The sequence below is a fragment of the Morone saxatilis genome, unplaced genomic scaffold (assembly GCF_004916995.1).
Source record: "Morone saxatilis isolate NCDOM2014 unplaced genomic scaffold, NCSU_SB_2.0 Contig21, whole genome shotgun sequence".
Lineage (NCBI taxonomy): Eukaryota > Metazoa > Chordata > Actinopteri > Moronidae > Morone > Morone saxatilis.
Window position 1 is genome coordinate 10236068 of NW_023339774.1, and position 8379 is coordinate 10244446.

Genomic DNA, 8379 nt, shown 5'->3' on the forward strand with positions numbered 1-8379 from the left:
ATATATATATATATATAATCAATTTTGCAGTTAATATTTTTTAAATTTAGTTTGTTTTATGAATAGCATAAAGAGAACAACAACCCTGGGCTGTAAATGAAAATTAAATAACCTTAAATCCTTCAAATGATTTAAGATAATAGGCTCTTGTTTATAAAGGTGGGGTTGGGTGGTGTGAAGCATGGGGAGTCTGGTGGAATGCCACAGTGGCAGCAGGGCCTCATGGGTATAGTCTCCCATAAGAAGGGTTAAGTAATGAGTTTAAAGTAGGAAACACCGGAGGCTTGATCTGTGAAACAATGATCAATGGGACGGACATACAATCTAATATTCATTGGAATTCTTGGGATGTTGGCGGTGGTGGGGGGGGGGCATCACTGAGTCAGTGGAGTCATGACAAATTTCGGGTATTCAGCCACGAGGACATTTTAAATACAACTTGTAATTTGTCATTTTACATTTGCACTCTGGCTTTATTTATCACAGCCCTCTAGCCTTGAGTGGTCTGAGAAGAGGTGCTGTTGATTTCCATTGTTGAGAAAGAGCTAAAAAAACAGAGATTAGTTCCTCAGTAAATAAAAGGGTCAGAATTTGGGTTGGGTTCCAATATAATCCATGCATGAGTGTAGGATGTGGGAGAAGACAGGCACACTGGACTTAGGAATGGGGTGACTTTCAAAGTTGTGAACAGATGAGGCCATGGGATTAAATGTGTTCTGGGTCACTTACAAAAGGAACAAGGCACAGTCGCAGTCACAGTCACAAAGAAAAGAAATATGCCAACCAGAAATGGATGGAAAATGGACTCCCTTAAATAAATATCCACTGGTATTTGTCAATCTTACGTAGGTTCCTTTTAATTTAATAGTATCTCACTAATGAGGTCATAACTGATATATACTTCACTGCATCTCCAGTCCCCACTTCCCATTGTGTTCCTTAACACATTGGATCAACACAAGTGTTCAGCTCAGGTTTGCCTGCCGGGGACCACCTTGAACCTCTTCAATAACCCCTGGAGCCCAGTTTGAGAAACTCTTTTGACAGCTGTTGTCAGGGCTGTTCAAAAGAAATGAAGCAATACAAGATTCAAGCTCATTACTGGATATATCCGAGTTTTAATCATATTACTTGTTTGTAGAGAGCATTGTCAAAAATGACTTTGAATTATCTAATCTAATTAGATTAGACACAATATCACTCTCTAAATGATAGAAAAAGTGTCAAATCATGTTCAATCATGTTCAATGTCCACACTCATACTGTATATATATAATGCACAGTTAGATCTAAATCTCACTTATGTCAGAAGAAGAACACGTTCACTTTCTAAGAATAAGTAATGAATATTGGAGCAGTTTGGGAAAAATAATTTTAAGTGAAATTTTTAGTGAATGCTAAAAACTGCTAATTTACCCAAAAGAATTGTTGGCATTTAAGGTGAGGCATTAATTTATTTTGGCATTTTTAGCTGAAAATTGAGTTAGGTAAGTCCATATTGAGTTTAAAGATGGAAATGTGTTCAGCTCAGCACTCAAGTGAAAATTCAAGATCAGAAGTTGTGGTCTACAGGACAGAGGCTGTGAAAAAAGCAAAAAGAGGAGAAGAAATGAGGAGAGGCATAGAGGCCTAAATGTGGGTGGAAAATAATAAGCAAAGTGGTATATAATGAATTTTGACTCTTTTGGTGGGCTCTGTGAATAAACGAAGGCAGTCATGGCTGACAATAGTGGAGCCGGGTTAAAGGGGGCTGTTTGTGTGGACAGGTCAGGAGGTTGAGGGTCAAATCTCTCCTATTCATGACACCCCAAGTGTTGCCACGCTCACACACACTCGCATGCACACATATACATATGTCAGGGGCACTTTCCCAGCATTTGTGGCTGAGGCAGATCTGGGAGAGTTCAACCTCTGGTGCACTAACTTTTCACTGCGAGGTCAAGGGTGGAGATGGCGTTTGTGTGTGGGGGTGTGAGAAGGAAAGAGTGAGAAAGAAAGACAAAAAGAAAATCGTCATTGTTTTGAGCAGATTGCTGGAGACAAACGGAAAAGAGAAAAGAGAAAGTGGATAAACCGCAGTTATTGAAGCCTATATACTTGTGCTGTGTCTTAAATGGTTGGTTCACCTATATTACAAAAAACCCATATTTTCTTAGCAGCCTCTAGTGGTATATGCCATGCAGATTGTTTTGGTTTTATTTGTGCAGGTTTTGAAATAACAAACCCAGAGATGTCTGCATCCTTCCTAATACAATGCAGGTTAATGGGGTTTTGTTTCTAAAGGACATTTGGAAAATTCAAAGCAATGTGCTTTTCTGGTATATATATATATATATATTTGGGGGCTTTATGTCTTTATTTGAAAGGACAGCTGAAGATGGACAAGGAGAGGGATGACACGCAGTAAATGGCCACAGGTCGGATTGGAACCCATGGCTGCAGCAGGAAGGTATCAACCTTGGTACATTGGGCGCCAGCTCTACCATGTGAGCTATCAGGGAGCCCGAGCAATGTGACTTTCAGAGACAATTCTCTAATTAGATTATTCTGAGGAGCAGGGACACTGATTCTTTAAACACAGGAAAACTTTGTAATTGCTGCGAGCACCACAAATTTAACCCCATTCACCTCATTGCACTGGAGTGGCAGCAGAAATCTAACTGACAAATATCTTAAACATCAAGCAAAATAAATCCAAACTATCTTGCATGATGCATGTATCCACAGTCACACTCACACAAACGCACATCTCAACCAATCAGAACACTTTAGTTAGTGTGAGAGAGTGACTGACTGCAGGTTAGGATGTGTCAAAGTGAAAATGTTTCTGTCTTTGTGTTTGTGTGTTGGGACCGGGGCTGGTAGGCAGCAGAGAGTCGTGACATTCTCACAAGCTTCCGGGACCTTTATTGCTGTGGCAATAATCAATAGCGTTCCCACAGAGACGTCTTTTGGCTGGGTGGGTCAATACCTGTCACTCAGGGTCTGAGCCGTGGCACATACCCTCTTACTCAGCAGCTACAGCAGCCTCGCTGACTGCTCGCCTCCTCCCATGTCATCATGTATCTCAGGGGTGTGAAGTTTTCACAATGTAAGGAGTCATGTGTTTTATCTAAATATCCAATCAGTGATTGTTTTCTTTGCACAGAGGGTGAAAACCTATAGTGACTCCAATAATGATGATTTCGATTATTGTTTTTGAATAATCGACTCATCCAAAACCCAGTGGTATTCCTTTCACAATGATAAAAAGCAGCAGAACTTCACATGTGAGATGCTGGAACCATAGAATGATTTACATCTTTCGATAAATTACCGTTCAGTTGATAATCAGCACTGCTATCAATTACTTTTTTTTTCTCAATCTACTTATTGGTAAACTGCAGTTGTAGTTATTTGTTTTATGTTAAACTGAGTGATTATATATTCATCTGTTGGTTCAGGAAAACCCACGACCACTTGAGTTTATGGAACATTTTAAGACAGTTTCAAGAAAATCAAATCTTTAAATCTTTTAAATCTACTTTTAGTGACTAAGCAGATAATGGAGAAGAGATTTTAAGGTGCACATTTTGTTGCACTAAACTGTCACTATTTAGCTGCATTGATGAAAGAGTTATATTACATTGAATTATAATTTAGTTGAAACACAATTTTTAGTTGAGTTTCCTCTTTATCTCAGTGATCTAACCTATCCAACAAGAGGTGTTTCTGTGACAATGTTTTTGTACATTTAAGTAAGCGACAAGTCAGTGTGTGTAAAATATGTTCAAGTCACCTTACAGACGTCATGTTTCTTGTCACAATTGACAGTGTGAGGTGGGGATGTTGAGGAGCTGGCAGCAGTATAGATAAATTGACTTTCAGGCCAGTGGGCTGGGCGTTGATGTTTTTTTTTTTTTTTTTACCCCAGGTGGCCAATACTGCTGTTTGACTCAAGCACTTAAACAGAATTGCTTCTGTAAAAAAAATGACCTGTGTACATCAAGACCAGTCTTTACACAGCACCACTTAGTCAGCACAAAGAAGCTGATGCTCAGACCGAATGCTTCGGCAATGCCTGAAATAATGAGATTATGAGGTCAGTGATACAGGTATGATTGCATTATCTGCACTCATGAATATGAAACACAACATCACCAAAACATTTATAATTTTTGATTTGATTTAAAAAAAAAAAAAAGCATTCAATTTTAATGTTGTCTAATAAAATACCTGCCCAGTGAATTGATTTTACAGTAGATGATGGCAGGTATGATGCCTTACAGTCTGGTGTAAAGTGAAGTAGTAGTGGTTTTGAACAGAAAAAAAAAATTCTCCTTAGCTCATCATCTACTTTTATGGTGCCACAGTTTAGAGCCAGTTTAGAGATGTCGATTGCAAAGGCATGCTTTAGGAATTTCAGCTTTTTTCAACTTTTAAAAACTCAAAAAAATCTTCAATCTTTCACACTTAATCAAAGGTGGGATTACTTTTGTATCTTTAAATCTTGCAGACACTCACACAATAATAACAAATTACAGGATATTTGTGAACACCCTCCAGCACCCGTGATCTCTACAAAGTAATGGTGAGATTAGTGTAGACTTCTCTGCTTCTCATCTTCTCTGTTACTCCCTGGATGACGCTGTCCGTCGCCTCGTTGCCAAGCAACAGCGCAGCCACTGTCAAAGAATTCTGGGGAATGTTTAGGCAGCGGCATGCTTGGGGGGAAGGAGTGTGTGTGTGTGTGTTGTGGTGGTGGCAGAGGAGGAACAGGAGTGTGTATTGGCCTGAGTAGAGAGTAGCAGGACACACTCTGTTGTGCATTTATATGAGAATTTTCTTTTTAATCTTTTAATCTTAGCCATTATACCACTTGGTGATTCTTCAAGATCCCTTTTACAATCCAGCCTTTTAAATACATCCCTGATCTCTGATGAGTCAACTTTTGTCACACCAAGAAACACTTGCTCTTTGCACTCACACTCATGTGTGTTTTTGATGTTTGCAGTGTGCTTTCATTGGTCAAGCCTGGTCACAAGGTCAACCCCTTGACCCCTAACAACACCTGAAGCAATCTCTTGTCTGTTAGAACAGACAATAAAACAAATGGGGGTTATGATATTAAGAACATTGTTAAACTCACCCATAAGTAAAATTATAACTTGGTAACATGCAAGAAGTAAATGAATGTGCAAACAGAAAAAAAAAACGTGTTCTTATTGGACTCTGGCACACATAATTAGTTTATAATGAAAGCTAAAAATGTATCTCTTGTGTGTCACGGCCCTAAGACTTCAACGCCTCTCTGTAATTGGCTTCCTGCTATTCCGTCTGTCTCAACCCCTGGTTGTGCATCATATTTCCTGCCTATGTCAAATGAACTAATCCCACTTTTTTCATGGTTGTAGGATGAAATTAGTGTAGTGCTGCTCCCATGTTGATCTTTTTAATAAAATACATCAGTGCTCCAGCAGATGAAGGACTTGTTTGTGAACTGAGCCTGTTCCGAAACTCTTTTCCCAAATGTACCTCTTTGTCCATTTGACTCTATGTGTCCTGTCTTGCCTAAACATGCCTCCCACTATAAATTTCAATGACATTCCCTGCCACAGCGTTGCCTCTCTCTCTCTAACCTCTCTGCTCTGCGCTCCATCCTCTATAGCCATGCCCTAGCAGCAGGGAGGAAATGCCTTCACCAGAGGAGGTTTATTTTAAGGATTCCCCTGTTCCCTTTGTCCTCTCTCTCCTCTCCATCTCTCGATGGAATGGTTTCATAGCCCACCCCGCAGACTGGGCCTCCCTCTCCCCTGCCAGGCCTTTTAGCCAGCGGGTTAAACATTGATTTGTGAATGGAGGGAAGCACAGTGGCCCCTGCGTAGAGTGCAGCGGTCCCCTACTGTTTCTGTGTGTACACACACACCCCTACTATACACCACCAAGACTAACAGCCAACATGAAAGCTACTGAGCTAAAAGGCCTTAATTCAACAGCTGGAGATTGTTGATTGTGTTTGATTTTTTTTTTTTTTGTTGCTATTTAGTCTATAATAGTTTTGATTGGGTTTTTTAAAACTGCAAAGTTGATGTCCATATTCAGCTGTGTTTTCTCACTAACTGAAGCAAATTAAATACACACAATTTAGAAAACACAAACCAAAGGAACTGAGGGGTCAAACTTGATTCAGACTTTTACCTTAAAGCGAAAAGTGTATTTTAATATTCTAACATTTTGCTGTCAGAAAACTAATGTGCAGATTGAAATGTTTATCATCCACTAAACTAAAGTTTGTAATACTGCAACTGATCCGACATGTATGCATCACTTGCTGAGTTGTCAGTTTTTGCCACACAGATTTAGATCAAAAGAACAAACTTGCATCCTGCTGCATCTTTAATGTGATCACAAGATTAAAAAAAACAACAACATTACAACAGTATTTCCACTGTGGTTCTGGTTCACAGTATAAACTGAGGGTGTCAAAACTTCTCAGATCCATAACCCAGAGTAAACCCTGAGTGCCATAAGTGAGGGATGTCAAGGTGAGAGTGAAAGTGGACCCTCTTGACTTCTTACTGGTTTCCCGCCTCTGGAAGAATCAGAGAATGAAAAGACAAAAAAGAGGGAGAGAGAAAGGAGTGGAGATGGAGGGATTTGCTTTTCACCACTCAAAAAAAGAGCAATGAATGAGTGACTGGCTGAATGAATGAGAGGCGGGCTGGGGCTGAGAGGGGCTCTGGCCCTGTGGATCAGCAGAGGTTAATTCTGCTTCTTCAGGAGGATGAAAAGGGAAAAAACGGATTGAGCTTTAAAGAGGAGGACCCCCTGCGCCCAGGGCGGGATCAGACAGGATGATTTATTAGAGAGAGAGAGAGAGAGGAGGCGTTTGTAAGCATCAAAAAGCTGCAGCGCAGACGCAGCATTCAAAAGTGCTGATATGCACGACATGAGGATGGGCATGATTCAGATTCCAGTTTCTTGATAGAGAGAGACACTCAAGACTTCTTACCTCTTGAATTATACTCACACACTGGGGCATTAATACAACCGTTTTACGCATGACCACAAGAGCGTGCCAGCTCTGTTGATAGGATGTTTGCTTAAAATGCAGTTAGGCCTATATGGGCATGCACAGACAAAACGCTCTTTAATTTGGTTCTTTTGTTTTTAAGGCATGTAAAAATACTTCAACTGATTATCTTATTGGTCACATAGTTCATACCAGGGGCGCTTGAGGGCTAAAAGATTTAACCTTTTAAAATAAATGGAAAAAAACAGCTGCACAAGTGCAACATATAAGGAGTTTAAAGTGCAATAGGATGTGCAAAGCATTGCTAAGTCAATACAAAACGATCGTAGGGGTTTTGCACTATTTTTGCTGTTTTATTGCATCTTTTTGCATGAAAGCTACTATAAGTGGGATTTTATCGTTATTTTAAATGTAAGACAACGCAGCCCCTGTCCCCATCAATCGCCTGTCACATGGGCGTCATATAATCCACTCATTTTCTGTCACTCCGGACAACACTTGCCACACAGGCCTACAGTATGCTGCCCTTTTCTGCAGCAGAATGGCTGCACATGGCTGCGCTGAAGGCACCGCTTTATGTCCAAGTGCCTGGTTACAGCGTTGCACTAGTTTGCTCACACAAGAGAGGGGGCACAAGACAAACACTAAACGTCATGCAGTGCGGTCAGAGAGTAAACAGTGTCGGGATTGTAATCTCTTTTTGGGTAGAAAATAGGGCTGTTGTGTCTTTAAGAGGGGCTGCTGGTCCCTCATCGCAGCTGCTGGCGTGTGTGTGTGTTTGTGTGTGTGTGTGTGCGTGTGTGTGTGTGACATAGAGGACAGCGGAGATTCATTACTTAAGCAGTACAATGGACATTTATCACCCCGTGGTGTTATTCAAATTCAGTACCAAGCGAGGACCTTCTCCACTCCTCTCTCCGCCTTGCGTCGCGGCCGCAGCGTTTATTGTTGGAGCAGCGTAAAAGAAAAAGGCAGGAGGGCAGAGAGACATCCATCCAGTCAGTCAGTCAGTCCGAGAGACCCGTAAAGAGAGGATGGAAGGAAGGGAGGCAGGAGCGTCTGTCCGGAGTGCACGAAGCCCGCTGCCTCTCTCCTGCTCCTCAGCCTCTTTTTGTCACCATCCGACGCTGCTCGCTGGGGGGGCATTTGGACGGAGCAGAGAGATCCGAGAGAACGCACGTCGTGGGAACTGAACCAAGGACGCACCAACGGGAACTAAGGGGTTTCCTTTTTCTTTAAAAAAACAAACAAACAAAAAAAAACATTTCTGCTTCATCACCAGCTATAAAACACCAGAGAGGAAACAGCACGAACGCTCCAAGTGTCTTTCTTCAAATAGGAGGGGATTTTTTTTTTTTCTTTTTTTT